Source organism: Dipteris shenzhenensis, chromosome 2 (genome assembly GCF_047967505.1).
Source record: "Dipteris shenzhenensis isolate YYH24624 ecotype China chromosome 2, Dip_SZ_1.0, whole genome shotgun sequence".
Lineage (NCBI taxonomy): Eukaryota > Viridiplantae > Streptophyta > Polypodiopsida > Gleicheniales > Dipteridaceae > Dipteris > Dipteris shenzhenensis.
The window spans coordinates 22,726,363-22,742,769 of NC_141597.1; positions in this window are offsets into that span (position 1 = coordinate 22,726,363).

Sequence of the window (16,407 nt, forward strand, 5' to 3'; positions counted from 1 at the left end):
CTCACCGTTCTGTTCACTGAAGCAATACGCTGGAGCTTGCCACCTACCTTGGCCAACAAGAGGTCGGTGGATTCACTTGTAACGTGTGGACCAAGGCGGACTTCATCGTCTATTGGGAGGACACCGAAAACAAGCAGGCCTGTGAAGTGGGTTTTCTCCTCCGGGATGACTGCTCATGTGATGACTTTTGAAGTGGGAGCTGTTCTTGAAGACAGTCAGTGACAAGTACACCGTACAAGTACAGCCAGCAGGCAGGGTACCGTGCAAAGGTATGCAAGGTGTTCTATTTGGGGCAGGGCTTTCACTCGCACTGAGGCTTAGCTTATGCCGCAAACAGTGTCGAGACAGGTCTATCACTTAGCCAGTGATTGTATGTCAGTGGTGGCACTGATTGTATGCATTGGACAGATCTGTACTTGATACTTGTAGTGTATGCCTTGTTGGATGCACCTCAATGGATTTGCAGTCAGACGCCTTGTGAGCAGTAGCAGTTGATGCCATTTACTGTGTTAATGCATGGAATGTGCTGTCAATTCAAGGGGCTTTTGATGCTATTATGCTTGGGACAAATGCTTTAGCTTGTTGCTAAAAGTACAATCACTTTTGGTACAGATTTGGTCGATTTTGACCAAGTTTGACTTTAGTCAAATTTGGGGCTTTTGTAGCCTGACCGGCAATCTGTCAAGTGGAAGCACTCTACATGCATCAAACTATCTCGTGGAGCACTACTATGCTTTGAAAGTGCAAATTTGACTTACAATTTTTTTGGTCAAAGGTCAATCTTTTAATTGGAGGTCAAATCTCTGATTTTCTTCATGCATTCAAAGGGCTTTTGAGCAATCTCACTTCCAAACTGTGAATTCAGTTGGGGGGGGAATTTCTAAAGCATATGGAGGCCTAAAATCAGAGATTCACTGTTTTTTGACAGTCCGGGACTGTCACACAGCAAGTTTGACCAGATTTGACTGTCAAAAAGAGTCAAAAAGTACTGCTATCTTTTAAGAAAACAGTTCTGGGATTTTTCTGGAGCACTTTGAAGCAGCTGTACCGCACTTTCGCCAGCAGACCAGACAACAACAGCTTGCTGTACTGTTTCTGCAGCAAGTGGGAGAAAGACTTTCAGTTGGTTTTATGCCACTGAAACAGTACCAAGTTCATTTTCTGATCGTACTTCCGCTGCGGGGGAATTTTCTTGGAGTAACTAGTGCTTAATTGCACGACTACAGGGAGTCAAACTCTATTTTCTTTACCATGAGTTCCAACAGCGACGTGTCGTCCTTGTTTCAGATAAAGAAGCTCGAAGGAGCTAAAAATTACGACATATGGAGGACACAATGCTACAATGTGTTGATGCAGAAGGACCAGTACAAACCTATAAAGGAGAAGGGTGTTAAGCCCTCCAACATTACTGATGAGCAGTGGGAGAAGATGGACGGCTTGGCCAGGTCGACCATTATGCTTACAGTTGTTGATTCACTGGTTGTAGGCATCAGGGATGAACCTATTGCGTGGGAGATGTGGCAACGTCTTGAGGATACTTATGCCAAGAAAAGTGCCACGGGAAAAGCTTACTGGCTAAAAAAGCTTGTTGGTCTTCAAATGAAGGAGGGGACAGCTATGTCCACTCATATTATTGAGTTTAACAGCATATTCAGCCAGGTGATCAACCAGGGGTTGAAGCTCGATGATGAGCTGAAAGCTACACTCATCCTATGTTCTCTACCTGAGTCATGGGACACATTCAGGACTTCTACCAGCAACTCAAAAACCATTCTGGTATTTGCAGATGTGGAGAGTGCTCTTCTACAGGAAGAGATGAACAGAAAGAACAATGCTATTGGGAAGTCAAATGCTTTGAATGCACGCAGCAGGTCCAAAACACGTGGAAAAGACAAAGAAAGAGAGAGGAGCAAGTCCCGCTCTAAGAGTGATCTTGTATGCAACTATTGTGGCAAGAAGGGACATATTGAGAAAAATTGTTTTCAAAAGAAGAATGACCAGAGAGCCAAAGAAGGCAAGGCTCAAGGCAAGTCTAAGGGCAAAGAAAAAGAGGAGCTGAATGTTACTTATGTTAGTGACAGTGACAGTGGACATGAGATATGTTTCACCTCTTCACTGGAGGCTCATACACTTCATGCTGGTGATAGATCAGATATGTTTTCCTGGATTATAGATTCAGGTGCTTCCTTTCATGTGACATCCTACAGAAATCTGTTTGTCAGATATGCAGGAGGGCAAAAGGGAGTGGTCTTTCTTGGTGATAACCATGCATGTTCTATCATTGGCATAGGTGATGTCAGGCTTGTGCTTGAAAATGGCCAGCAGTTAATGCTCAAAGGGGTCAGGCATGTTCCTGAGGTGAAGAAGAACTTGATTTCCACAGGGTTGTTGGATGATGATGGTTATCATACCACCTTTGGTAATCAGAAATGGAAAATCAGCAAAGGGGCAATGGCTATTGCCAGGGGTCCTAAGGTTGATACTTTGTACTCACTTCATGCTGGACATTGTCCGCATTCTGATGTAAATGCCACCGAGCTGCCAAAGATTTCATTGTGGCATAGCCGGCTTGGCCATATGAGTATTAAGGGAATGGAGCAATTGGCTCACTTTGGTTACTTGCCGAGTCTAAAATATTCAGACTTGCAGAAATGTGAATTTTGTCTCTACGGTCGTCAAGTACAAATACCTCATAAGAGAAGGTCAAATCAGAAATTACAGCTCTTGGAGCTAGTACATACTGATGTGTGTGAGATGCCTACACTCTCTTTAGGAGGTTCAAAGTACATACTGTCATTCATAGATGATGCCACCCGCAAAGTGTGGGTTTACACTCTCAGAAAGAAGAGTGATACGTTCAAGGCTTTCACTAAGTTTGTTGCACTAGTTGAAAATGAGACAGGCAAAAAACTGAAAGCCTTACGATCTGACAATGGTGGAGAGTACTTGTCCAAAGAATTTCAAGAATTTTGTGAGGCAAAGGGTATCCAAAGGGTGTTGTCTACACCATATGATCCTCCACAGAATGGTACAGCTGAAAAAATGTTCAGGACCATTCAAGAGAAAGTCAGATCCATGTTGTCACATGCTGCATTGCCCCACACATTTTGGGCTGAAGCTGTAAAGACAGCTGTGCACCTTATTAACAGGTCACCAAACAAGAGACTATGTGGTGGTGTGCCTGAACAGGCATGGACGGGCAAGCCTCCGTCTTACAAACACCTACGGGTCTTTGGTTGTGTCGCGTATGTGCATGTACGCAGGGAGGACAGAACTAAACTGGATCCAAAGTCTCTTAAATGCATATTCCTAGGTTACGGTGACAAAGGTGAGATGGGCTACAGGATTTGGGATCCCAAGAACAAAAAACTTATACGCAGCAATGATGTCGTGTTTGATGAAACCATCATGTTCAAGGAACCTGTTGTACAGCAGGAACCTTTAAAAGTAACTATTGATGATGACAGGCATCATGGGCAACACAGACAGGCTGTAAATCAGCCACAACAGCAGCATAATCAGCCATTAAATGATGCTGCAGCAGATCCTAATGGACAGCCAGTTATGGCAGAAAACATCCCAATGGATGAGGCACAGTTAGGTGATCTTCCTGACATGCAAATGCAGCCAGGAATCATGGAACAGCCACCTTATCTGGGTGATGAACAGGCTGGACAGCCAGCTCAAGATGATGGTCTTTGGGTTAGAAGGTCAACCAGACAGACGCGGCAGCCAGAAAGATTTGTTCCAGGCATTGATTATTTGATGCTCACTGATTGTGGAGAGCCTTCATGCTACAGAGAGGCTAAGCAGAGGGCAGACAAGGTTCAATGGGATCTTGCTATGAAGTCTGAAATGGACAGTCTTCACAAGAATGGCACTTGGGAATTGGTACCCTTGCCTACTGGTAAGAAGGTACTGCCATGCAAATGGGTTTATAGACTTAAAGTCACACCTGGTGAAAAGCCAAGGCATAAAGCCAGACTGGTTGCCAAAGGGTTCAAGCAGGAATATGGTGTTGACTTTGAGGAGATATTCTCTCCCGTTGTCAAGATGACAACACTCAGAACTGTATTAGCATTGGTTGCACATGCAGATATGGATTTGGTCCAAATGGATGTCAAAACAGCATTTCTTCATGGTGATTTACATGAAGAAATTTTTATGCAGCAGCCAGAGGGTTTTACAGTGAAGGGCAAAGAGAAGCTTGTATGCAGACTGAAGAAAAGTCTTTATGGTCTAAAACAGGCACCCAGGGAATGGTATCATAAGTTTGATACATTCATGCGAACCCAGGGTTACAGGAGAAGTGACATTGATCACTGCTTATATACCAAGAAAGCTTCAGATGGCAGTTTACTTATCCTCATTTTGTATGTGGATGACATGTTAATTGCTGGAAAATCTCATAAGGAAATGAATGCCTTGAAAAAGAGATTGCACCAGACCTTTGATATGAAGGATCTTGGTGATGCCAACCATATATTGGGTATGCGCATACTTCGGGATAGGGAAAAGCAGTTGCTATACTTGTCTCAGAAGGAATACATTGGCAAGGTCTTGCAGAGATTTCACATGGAGGAGGGGAAGAGTATTGGTACTCCATTACCTCCTTATGTGAAAATCAGTGCTTTGGACAGCCCTCAGACAGATGCTGAGAGAGCTGAGATGTCAAAGATTCCGTATGCATCAGCGTGTGGCAGTCTCATGTATGCTATGGTTGCAACCAGGCCCGATATTGCGTTTGCAGTGGGAGTGGTTAGCAGATACATGGCTAAACCTGGCAAGAAGCATTGGAATGCAGTGAAAGGTGTCATGAGATACCTGAAGGGTACACAGGACTTGTGTATATGTTTCGGCAGTCAAGATGCAAAAGTGCAAGGTTATACAGACTCTGATTATGCCGGTCACCCTGATACCCGGAAGTCTACTACCGGATACGTTTTCACTTTCACTGGAGGTGCAGTGTCGTGGGTATCTAGAATGCAGCAATGCGTTGCATTGTCTACTACAGAAGCTGAATATATTGCAGCCACTGAGGCATGCAAGGAGGCTATATGGCTATCTCGGTTAGTGGCAGATTTGGGTTATCCATTGCAGATTCCATTGTTGCATTGTGACAGTCAGAGTGCCATACAGTTGGCACGTAATCCTGTCTTTCATGCAAAGACGAAGCACATCGACGTGAAGTATCATTTTATCAGGGAGGTGCTTGAGAACAAGCAACTTCAGCTTGTGAAAGTTCACACTGATGACAATTCAGCAGATCTGTTGACAAAAGGATTGGCTGCTGAGCGGTTTGCACACTGCAGACGGCTTATGGGTATAGGATAAGCAGACCAACTGGTCCTGTACATGATGATGTATATTGCTGTTTTTCTTTTACTCTCTCTTATGGGCACACTGCCTTTAAGTGGGAGGTTGTTGGGGTAAAGGCACTGGCCACCCTTGTAACAGTATTAATCTAGTACTACTAAGTACACTAAGTACACATTGTACTTAGGTACTTAGTGGCCCTAGTCTTATCCATAGATATATATACTAGTGTGTGTACTTGGGGAGGTACCACTCATTCCTTTATCCCCACCCACTGGTGTGTGACTACTGTGAGTGTGTCTCTCTACTCCCTACTCTATCTCCCTCACACTCTATCAATCAATAGCAACACTCAGCAGATGGAATGTGTATCAGCTCGATGTCAAGAATTCATTTCTCAATGGTTATCTAGACAAGGAAGTCTACATGCAACAACCATCAGGTTATGTTGAACCAGGAAAAGAGAATAAGGTTTGCCATCTTAAGAAAAGTCTCTACGGCTTAAAGCAAGCACCCAGAAGTTGGTACAGCAGAATCGACAAGTATTTTGCTGATCTAGGATATATGAAGTCCAATGCAGATCATACACTCTACTACAAATTCAAGGGGAAGACATTACTATTGCACTTTTGTACGTAGATGATCTGATTGTGACAGGAACTAAGGATAGCTTCATCAGAAAACTAAAACAAGACTTATCTGCAAAGTTTGACATGAAAGATCTTGGACTTATGCACTATTGTCTTGGAATTGAGTTCAGGAGAGATTCAGATAACACATTCATGAGTCAGCTCAAGTATGTTGACAATCTCTTGAAGAAGTTTCATATGGCAGATTGCAAGATTGCAGCCACTCCCATGGGGCAGAGTTTGAAACTTATTAAAGATTCAGAAAAGCCTACAGTCAATGACAGGTAGTATAGGCAGCTCATCGGATCTCTTATATATCTGACTATCACACGGCTAGATATTTATTATACAGTAAGCTCACTAGCACAGTTTATGGCAAATCCAAAACAGTCTCACTAGAATGCAGCCAAAAGAGTCTTGAGATACATTAGAAGTACAAGACAGTTTGGAATAGAATACAGAGGAAGTCATCCACGATTGCATGGATACTGTGACAATGACTATGCCGAAGATCATGAGACTAGGAGATCAACACAGGGATATGCATTTTTCCTTGGTCAAGGTGCTATATCATGGTTGTCAAGCAAGCAGCCAACTGTTTCTTTGTATTCGACTGAAGCAGAATATAGGGCACTCACTACGCGTGCATGTGAGGCTATATGGCTCAGAAGACTATTGTCAAAAATAGATTACTTTGATGAGTCAAAGCCAACAACAATATACTGTGATAATCAATCGGCTCAAGCATTGGCCAAGATTCCAATATATCACTCCAGGACAAAGCACATTGATGTTAGAGAGCACTTCATCAGAGAAAGAGTGTTACTTGGTGACATCACACTGCAGCATTGTGATAGCAAAGAGAATGTTGCAGATATCTTTACCAAACCACTCAGTAAAGAGCTTTTCGAGAAACACCGACTAGCTCTTGGTTTGACCTAGAGGAAAGACATTCCCATTAAAGGGGTGTCATGGAATGTAATGCTCAGTCCTTCGATGATTCCCCAGAATCATCATCTTGAGGGAAGGCCTACTTCATGATGTTGATCTTGAGGGAAGGTGTTGAGAGTTCACGCTCAACATCATGTGATCATGTGTGCATAGCACCATCATGTGAACATATGTGCATAGCACTAACCCAATAGAGTGCTATACAGGAAAGGGTTAGATGCCCTAACCCTAACCCTAAATGGGTTTGTATATATTCTACATTTTCAACTAAATCTAGTGTACAGTTAGTCATTTGGGGTGTGCTCTCTAGCTGTGCCCTCTCTCCTCATCTCCACTCTTCTCCTCTCCCCTCTTCATATCTTGTCAAAGCATGCCAAAGGTCATTCTATTTCATAATACATGGCATCACACCCAATAGCATGCCCTTTGGCCTATTTGTGTTTTGAAGCATTTTAGGCTACATTGCACTTGTTTGGGATATCCAATTCTGTTGACGTGTATCATCGGAGGGGGGAAACCTGGTGGCTGAAAATTTCGCTACTCCCACGAATTTTGAATTTTCACACCTCCCACCCATCGAATCTTGGAATATTAAGTACTTGCAACTTGCCCATGCCTTGCTACACACACGCACCTCGACGTCACCTTGTGTAGACTTTGGTTTGGCATTGTTTTCTTTCAAGTAAGTTGTCTTCTATTCTTTGCTTGCCTTATAAGCTAGCTTCTCTGTGTCTATTCTGGACTGATTGTGACCGTGGCGTCAATGGCAACATGCAGCTCGCCATGGCTTGCAAGAGAAGCAAATAGAGGTTGTGAGATAGGAGAGCTGAAAAGCCTAGTCAAGGCACAAGGAATATATTACAAGTTGAGGAAAGCAATGGCACGGTATCAAAACGGCAATGCAAGACACTTTTGCAACATTTGCGAAGGGAGAAACAACAAGAAGAAAGAAGACTCCTTGTAGAGCAGTAGTAGGAAGCAGTTGCAGATGCACGCATTTGATCATTGCCATCGAAGCGAAGAACACGAGTTGTGGTATCACGATTGGTGGGAGCATTTGAGGTGACAACATCAGGCCATTCAGGTGAATGCCAGAGTCTCGAGTCTTCACAAGCTTTAGCTTGCACCCTAAAGTTCGTAAAGTAACAACCCTACCAACACCTCAGGAGATGCACGCCCAAGAGGCAATGCTCTTGAACCTAAGAAATCGCCTACAAAAAGTGAAAGGGGTGCACAGCTTAGATCAACTAGCTACAAAGAGGGCGACATTAGCTATGTTGGTGTCCCATGAAACAAAGGAGAAATGGCTTGGGCCCACAATGTCGAAGATGTTGTCAATCAGAAGGACCAACGTGGCTCGAGTGATTGAATGTAGAGCATAAGTAATGCACAATCGTCCCAATCTGAGAAGTCTATGGGCTTCAACAGAATAAAAGAAAAGGAGAGACAGCCTAAGTGTGGAAGTCATTGCTAGAGTGATAATGTTTTGGCGCAAAAATACGAGAGTTTCTCCAAATAGAAAGGACATATGTAAAAAGTGGATGGGACGCAAGGTGTTTGAGGAGCACATTATACACATGCTTGATACAATGCAGGTCAGTGGTGCCTAAACCAACCTGATGGTTGTTTGTGATTGAGCTTTGGGATAGTTTACTTGTTTCATTTCTTAAACTAGGCTTGACTAAATGTGATTGTCCTAAACTAGCCCAGTGGTTGGAATATCATGCAGCCATAGGCTGGTTCAGCTCAATCGCCAGTTATGTGATTGTCCTGAACGAGCATGGTTGAAGAAACATTAGTTGTTGACCAGCCCAATGGCGTGATTGAGCAAAAATTAACAGCAATATATTTTGCAACTAAAAAGCAATATATTGTTATTTTACTAAACCAACCCGGTGGTTGGAACATCATGCAACCGTGGCTGCTTTAGCTCAATCACCAGTTATTTGAGTGTCCTGAACCAACGTGGTTGAATAGACATTACTTAAATCGTGGCTACTTCAGCTCAATTACTAGTTATTTGATTGCCCTGAACCAGCAGCTTCAGCTCAATCACCAGTTATGTGATTGTCCTGAACGAGCATGGTTGAATAAACATTAGTTGTTGACCAGCCCGGTGGCGTGGTTGAGTAAAAACTAATAGCAATATATTTCACAAAAGAAAAGCAATATATTTATATTTTACTAAACCAGACTGGTGGTTGGAACATCATGCAACCATGGCTCCTTCAGCTCAATCACCAGCTATGTGATTGTCTTGAACGAGTGTGGTTGAAGAAACATTAGTTGTTGATGGTCCCGGTGGTTGAAATTACTTTGTTTCTAAGTACTTAAATTAGTTAAATTTAATTTCCTACTATTTACCACTTAATTTCTAGACTGGGATGGCTTGGACCTAATGTGATTGTCCTAAACTAGCCCGGTGCTCGTTCAAGACAAACATCAGTTTACTGATTGAAATTGCGATTGAAATTATGAAATTCAAAAATGAAAAGCAATATATTGTTATTTTCTAACTGTGAATTTCAAAAATGCAAAGCAATATACTTGCTATTGTCTAATATGTGAAGTTGAGATCATCAGGCTAAACCAGTCTGGTGGTTGAAATTGTGACTGTCCTAAACCAGCCTTGTAGTTGAAATTGTGACTATCCTAAATGTGTCCAAACCAGCCCGGTGGTTGATTGTCCTAAACGTGTCCTAAACCAGCTACCCACCGTTGTGGTTGCATGGAGATACATCTAGAATTAGACTTTTAGAAAATGCAATTGACGATATGGCCCTTGAGGGGTTCCCTGTAGGGGCAAGGGCCATATCGACATGCATCTTGCCCCTAGAGGGACCCCCTCAAGGGCCATATCATCAATTGCATTTTCCTTGGCACACAAATATAAGAACCAGCACAGCGGTTATCATAGATCTCCTTCTGTTTGCTAGTGCGGTGGTCGTCATAGATCTCCTCTTGTAATACGTAAAAATAGGTAAGGCGAAGCCATAACTCCAAGAACCAATGCAGTGGTTGCTCCAAGCCAACCTTGAATTTCGGGTGATGACAAGTGGTCTGCGCAACACGGCGATGTTCAGAATGATAGATTGCATCTCATTACTATGCCAAGAAGCAGCGCGGTGGTCTCTCCAAGCCAACCTTGAATTTTCATGATCTGTAGGGGCGCGTTGCCCAGTGACAGGTGGCAAAGCTGTGGCAAAAGGCTACGCGGTAATAGGTGGCCAGGCTAGTTTAGAGATGCACGATGTAGTGCAAAGTTGCCATGTGTTGAGCTCTGCCATGTTCATAATAAATAGATTGCATCTCATTATTACACGAGTGCGGCATCATGACATCGGGAAAATTTTTTTCAAGAGCGCAGGTCCGTGCACAATTTAATATCTCACCCAGGAGCATGTCGCATCCCCCACCACAATGCAATCTCTTGCGTTAGTTCTCCTAATTCTTAAATGCACTCTAAGGTCATGATTACCCAACCATAGCACACATTCTTGCCTTTATAACGTACACCTATCATGGATTATCATTCTGGCATTGCTACCATTGGTTGGAAAAATGTGATGGGGTTTCTGCTTGCCTTCCTCAATGTCAAATGTGGATCACCACATGATTACAATCCACATTATGTGAAATCAATAGCATTGACTATTGTGGGTTGGTGACATTGTCTAATCTTACTAGGTAGGCCATATTGTCTTTATTTATGGAAGGAAGATGTTGAGAAAATTGGCTTTACTCAGTGAGAACCTAGATCTATGTGTCAATAAAGGTTAGTGTAGTGAGTCATGGCACACCTATCTATTAAGCAACATGTAAGGTATGGGTGAACATAGTATTTTTTGCTTCTTACCAATTTATTTTAGGGACTTTCTTGGTGAATGCGTTTTAACCATCCATGAAGGCATGCTGAGGCTCCACATAGGTGAAAAGTGGAGCAATGAGAGGCATTGTGAGTGAGAAGCAACCTACACATGAACCTATGATGGCAAATGTAGATCCATGGAGCAATCCATCGAGGGTATCAAATGTCAACAAGAAGGGAGTGAGTCTATAATAGCCTCAATCAAATCCTAGTGCACTACTACTTTAGGGCATGCTACCAAGTGAAGAAGTGCAACCTGTATGTCATGCAAAGGAAGAAAGGGAGGTGGTGGATGGAAAAAGAAAGATTGTGAGTGATACAAGTGGGGTAATAGACAAAAAAACCAAAGCAAAAGCCACATGCATAGAACAAAGACAATACGTGGGAAAGATGAGACAAAGGTCACTAGGAGAAGCAAGAACAACAAGAACGAATTATGCACTATTGGAGGTGGTTGAAACGTCCTCTTCAAGCAAAAGAGATGCATTCGTGCGCTAGAATCTCAACCAGCTCCATGAATTTGATAAAAGACTATCCATTAGACCTTCTACTTGTAAGATAGTGGAGGGAGATATGGTTTGTATTTCAATACCTAAAGTCTTTATGGATAGAATAGTGAAAAGTGAAAACATTGGTTTCCCATAGCGAAGGTTGACGGGAATTGGGCTTCAATAAAGGAGATCAAAGCATAGGCAAATTCTCAAGCCTTTAGCTCGCATCTACAAGTTCATTTTCTCATTATGGTTGCAAGAAGTAAAGTATGTTACAAGTTGATTTTCTCATTATGGTTGCAAGTAAAGTATGTTACAGATGTCCAAAAATATCATTTGCTTAGTATTTTTGCTCCTTGGGAGGGAACAGTTGTGATGGTATGGGAGATTGCCAAGTGATGTGGGTGGCATTCTCACACTACTATGGATGGTGTGAAAGTGACACTTGATCATGACCTAGCAAGAAAAAATAGCATGTAGCGATGTTTTGTGGTGTAAAAGTTTAAAATTTAAGTAGAATCATTCTGCAATGCATATATGCATTGATTGCAGCTGCATTATATTGTCATAAACGATGCTAGTACCATCATGGAGGAGGTCCATGTTAGCCCCAACCGAAGAACTTGGCTGATAATCAAGACTCCCCGTTCCCCGTGGAGCTCCTTAGTGTCCTTCCAAAATTCTCTCCTTACAAGAAAGCATAATCAATCGCTTGAAGAGTCATCCAATCATGATGAGTTTACTTCAGAAGACGATAGCACAAGCAATGACTAGTAAGCATGCACTTTTAGCGAGTAGATGGGCCTACTAAGAGACATCGATGCAGCTCCTAGGATTATGCTTTTGAGGCTCAATGACTAGACCACCAAGAGGCTACTCTAATTATGTATTCAAGAGCTACAATGTTCAAGTAATACCTACATTAGAGGAGAGAGATGCTGAAATTGCTCAAGAGGTATGCTCTTGAGACACAAAAGGCTTGTGCAATGATGAGCATACAAGCTCGGCTCTAGCAAAGAAGGAATCCAATTGCAATACTCTCACGTAGACAAAAGGAAGACCTAGTTTCAGGAGGAGGAAGTCTTAGGGGCCAAGGTAGCAAAGCGATAACAAGATTCTCCAACAACAACAACTATGTACCCTTCAGCCATAGCTAGCAGAATTGCAAAAGGGGAACTTTGGCACAATAGAGAAGCTACAACAAGACCTTTTTCGAACCCAAGTAAAGCTACATGTGTTTGAGTCATGGAGCAAAGATGCAGAGCTCATCACAACTTACTTGCACTTCAAGAGAGAGTGCCAAGCATCCATGGCTAAGTTGGCTTTCAAAAAATAGTGAGAACCCACCTTGGTCAAGGAGTTGCAATAGAAAGAGGAGGTACAATGACCATCACAAGTGCAACTCAACTTGATTCATTCTAAAGGCACAAATTGAGTAGTAACATCGACATGCTAAAGCAAATCGTGTAGGGAGTTTAACTTGACATCATGTCAAGAACTGTAAATAGGACATTAAAATGTGATATGAAATGATGTAATTGAAACATCACCAAGTGTGGCAATTGAGTTACAATAGCCTATGTGCATGTGAGAAAAAATATGATGATATACCTACAAATAGAGAAGTACATTGTTTGTGGAGGAGTTCGTAGAGGAGCTCGACTCTATAAGATAATGTGAGAGAAAGAGTGTTGATAGGGAGACTCAAATGCCCTCTCATTTCCTCCTGGTAATCTTGACAAGGGCAATATCCACTTATTGAAAAGGAATTGCACAAAGGGCTATTTAAATTATCTTAACTTTCAATATTTTTCTTTTTGTGATTTCTTGTGTGCATTTGAAATTGGTGAAGTGAACTTCTGTGGTTGCTCATGTTCTAGTCTTTTTCATTTCTTTGATGTTGGGGTTTCAAATTACGCACTTAAGAGAGGAAAGTAGGACTTTAATGCTAACAACTTGAGGTCATTTCACTAATGGAAAGTCTTATAAGGCATGATAATCCATTGAGACAAGTCGATTAAGATACAATCATGATGGTGCATATGTGAGGAGCCAAACATCTCGAGCTGGCAATCTTGTTTATGTCTCTATTCCTCCTTCATCTGAAGAACTAAGAAACTCTGTCGGTGGTGTGGATTTTTTCTCCCAATTTATTCTAAAAGGAGATCATTATCTAGAGATTTAGATCTGTGTATTCTCTTCATAGCAATTCACCTAGGCTCATGAATCCTAAGAATGATTTGGTTTTGTAGATCATTTTAAGTCACGATGATATTGCGTTCAAAACTTTGAACTTAGAGGCACTCAATCACCCCTTTTTGATCCACATAGAGAGTTAGCAAAAGCGATAAGTGATAGGAAGCACAATACTCCAAAGGAAGAAGAGCTTAGTGCTACAAAGCCAAGCCTCAACTCAACCTCAACCTCCATAAGTAACACCTACTATTCTCACAATAGTCGGCGTAGGTGTAGCATGCAGAGGGGTAGGAATAACTCCTTCACCACCTACTGTTCCACCAATGATGGATGTATCACATGTCCCAATCTTTATTTGGGATTGTACATCTTTCCCTCCCCAAGTGCAAGCGCCTAGGCTTACATGGGTTCACACCCTTGTTTTTTTTTTTGGGGGGGGGGGGGGGGAGAAAGAGAGAGAGGAAGAGAGAGAGAGAGAGAGTGTGTGTGTGTGTGTGTGCGTGTGAGTGAGTGAGAGAGAGAGAGAGAGAGAGAGAGAGATGTATTAATGTCCACGGAATGCCTCACAGGCCTTCGGGAGAAAGTACAACAAATGAAAATGAAAACTCATCCAAGCCATAAAGGGCTTGGTAAGTGTTAAAACGAGTCTCAAAAGACAAAACTGAGTAAGTGAAGCCGGACACTATGGTAGCTCGTCGGTGGGCTATGAAGATATCTTGGATCTGAGTGTGTCAGGTTGTCTCCCACTCATTAGGATAAAAGGGAGCTCATTTTGGGGCTATGTAAGAAATTCACTATTTTCTCTTTTATCTCTCTTTTAAAATGTGGAAAAAGCAATAAAATACGGATATCTGTCAGTTCAGGACCATAGGTGTTCAGTCCAAGAAGTCCTTTCAAATAATTGAGAAGATGCTGCATATAAATTCCGCATCTCTTTCGACGGCATCCTCTCATAAAGAACCCATCACGCCATCACTAATCCATTTTTTTTCAAATTTTTGAATGGTTACTACCGCGAAAGATTAGATGCGTTTTATAAAAAGAAGACAAGATGAAGAACCAACCCTCACGAAATGGCTGCGTGCAACCATGTTGTTGAAGAAGAACCTCAAATGAAGTAACTACACCATTTGCACATTGATTTAGAAGAAAAATATGCACCGCTATAAAAAAGAGGAAAGGTTCCGCTTGTAAATGCCGGAGCAAAAGGAAAACATGAGAAGAGCCGGCTCCCAACATATCGACTTATGGTGTGATGGACAAATTTACCCAAAATGTCCATTGAGAAATTCGAGCCCTCCATTTTCTAATCCGACAACACTATTGAGGTTTGTGGGTGACAAGAACAATGGAATGTATGGATACATTTCGACTCAACATCAAATTGCAAAAATGTACAAGACATTGTATGTCCAAGAAAGAATGGAGAAGGCTCAAGAAATGTCGATAAATTCAGACTTTAAAGAGTAGCTGCTGCAAAGGGAAATTGAAGAGCATTCAAAGACAAAGAATGAGCTACAGAGAGCAGGAATGAAGAGAACGGCGGTCCTTGGAGAGAGACAATAAAACAAGAGAATTCGAAGCATTGCGGAGTTGAAAGCTGGCATTGGAGGATGTAAGCATAGAGTACAGAAAGCAAGGTAAGAGTACATCTTGTTTAGCCATTGTATTTATATATGTGTGTTTGTCTTGCAAGAAAATCTGTAATATTGGTTTAGTCTCCACTGTTGTTGCAAAGAACATGATGGAGGGAAAGAAGTTTAAGAAGGTAAAATGTGAAGTTCTTGAAAACTTTGTATCGGAAAGTAAAGCTGATGTCATGAAAATTCAAGAGGCTCTTGATGTGAGCAGAGTGAGCAGAAAGGGATATGCTTCAATATTTAGAGTTGTGTCATCAACATTAAAAGATCAATGGATAAAACATGTGTTGTTACCAACACCAGCACAAGTGCGGAAGGAACGAGGTCATCTCAACCAAGAAATTGATAAGTTTATTGGATAGTACTTTCATATCAAAAGTGTATATGAAAGTGAAAAGGGAAGCACTACATATAATGCTTGGAATAATATTTTTATAGATCTTGAACAATTGTAGAGACTTATGGTTGAGTTCTACAGTATCATATTTGAAGAATGTAAAGGAGTTTTGAAGTTTGTTTTGTGAAGCTTGATGAGTGTGAAATCATCAAGGAAAAAAAGATAGAGAGAGTTTCTATGACTTTGATGAATCGAGCACTTGATCAATCGATCACAAAGTCCAACTCAAAGTACTTCAGTGTCCAATCGAAAAGGCATGTATGGTGGTTGGGCGCATTTGAGGTATGTAAACTATCGCCTTCCAAATTAGTCTTTGCTCGAAATGTAATAAATTTTATATCATATATCTTGCAAACCTGTGGTTTTAAATTATAGGTGAAGACTGAGGACCATGCAGTACTTTATTGTTGGGTATTTCATCAAACAGATATACCATCAATTATCAAGAGTCAAGTCCAAGGACGCCATCTTCATGTTTCAGGGAAGGGTGATTTTCAAATTGAATGGCATATGGCAGGTGACCTAAAGACACTGAAGTGTATGTTCAATATAAGCAAAGGGGGTAACTCAAAATCTCCTTGCTTGTACTACAACGAACCAGTGCATGTCCTAGATTCTAAATGGTGGAAAAGAGCACCCAACAGAGATAAAGTAGATAAAAATTGCAAAGTAGTTCTTGAGATCCCATTATGCAATGTTCACAATTGTACATTGCATGCATTATGTAGGATCATTGAGAAAGTAGTTTTCATATATATTGGATTTGCATGGAAACTTCGCCTTGAGAGTAGAAGAAAAGAGGCACTACAATCATTAGAAGCAGTGCTATCAGAAATTGGTCTCCATGGAGGTGATGTACATATTACAAAGGATCTTTAAAAATCTACAAATGGAAAAGATGTTCCCATCAAGCCATCTA